Source organism: Corapipo altera, unplaced genomic scaffold (assembly GCF_003945725.1).
Source record: "Corapipo altera isolate COAL_440 unplaced genomic scaffold, ASM394572v1 127725, whole genome shotgun sequence".
Classification (NCBI taxonomy): domain Eukaryota; kingdom Metazoa; phylum Chordata; class Aves; order Passeriformes; family Pipridae; genus Corapipo; species Corapipo altera.
Window position 1 is genome coordinate 1 of NW_020892332.1, and position 1,213 is coordinate 1,213.

General features: G+C 52.2%; 1 long non-coding RNA gene across 2 annotated transcripts; it reads right to left on the reverse strand.

Moving 5' to 3' along the window:
• Window positions 1-135: 135 nt before the first annotated feature.
• Window positions 136-607, reverse strand: LOC113942638. Of its 2 annotated transcripts, XR_003525985.1 has the most exons (4): window positions 574-607; window positions 414-469; window positions 288-328; window positions 136-205 (listed from the first exon to the last, which is right to left on the reverse strand). It is a non-coding gene; the product is annotated as an uncharacterized LOC113942638 (long non-coding RNA). The 2 variants fall into 2 exon arrangements; XR_003525984.1 differs by having other exon boundaries at window positions 154-205; window positions 288-469.
• Between the last annotated feature and the right edge of the window lie 606 nt (window positions 608-1,213).

Sequence of the window (1,213 nt, forward strand, 5' to 3'; positions counted from 1 at the left end):
TCGATGCACAGGAGGGGCACCTGGCTGGCTCAGAGGTTCCTGCCATCTAGGAGTCAACTGCAAGAAAGAAAACCAGACACAGATCTGAGTAGTGTGGCACATGACCCCAGCCCCCATGATCCCTCTACTCACCGTCACCCAGGCAGGTTCTCGTGTCACTGGCTCTGACCAGACTTGGACAATGTGCTGTCATCTTCTGGGATACCTGAGAGAGAGAAAGACACAATTAGAGGGCATTTCTGAAGTTGCAGTGGATCCCTGCTCCTGCTGCTGCCTCCACAACTCACCTTCAATGCTCATCTGCTCCCAAAGGTTAGCTGGATGGCACCTGCAATCAAAACAGCTCAGTGCTTCATTGCTGATCCTTTTAATACTCGGAGATTACCTACAAGGACAGCTCCAGGGCACCGAACCGTGTCCATCACCTCACTGTGAGTTGGCTTCGGCCCTGTGAGGCTGCATACATCTCCTGCAAAAAAACCCAGAGGCAAATGTGAGTACTGAGATACAAACCAAGAGTATGTTGATCCCATGGAAGTTTCTGTCTGACACCCCTTGACCGTGGCCTCTTACAGGCAGGGTCCCCATCACAGTGGACTGTACGTCACCTGGGGGAGTGAGAAAAAAAGTTACGGGGTGTTCCTGAAAGTAAGGGAGACCCCAGCACCTCCTCAATACCTCCCCGACTCAACCTCAATGCTCCTCCTTTGCCAAAGGCAGGCAGGAGGGCACCTGCAACTGGAAAAGGTCCATCTTTAATTGATGAGCCTTGTAGTAGTAGGAGACTACTGATGAGGACAGCTGAAGACCATCAAACCTAAACTGGCAAGTGGCTCCGGCCCTCTGAGGCTGCACACCTTCTCTGCAAAGTAAAAAAGCTAAAGGCAAATGTTCACACTGAGATACTGCCTGAAAGGATGGCTTTCCTGGGGTAGCTCCTATCTGCCTCTCCTCCACAGTCACCTCTTACCCGCAGGGGCCCTGAAGCACTGGACTGTCTGTTAGAAGGTGGCAGAACCCCTGGAAAACACAAGAAACAAAGCATGTGCACAGATTCACCACAACACCTGGAAAAGACCATCTAGTCCTGTCCTGGAGTCAATGCTCACCTTGCTCACCGGGACTCACCCGGATCACCTCCCCTCCGGTGCCTGGAGCCTCCTGGGCCCAGGGCTCTGCATCTCAAAACAAAGAAAAAACAAACCCAAACAAG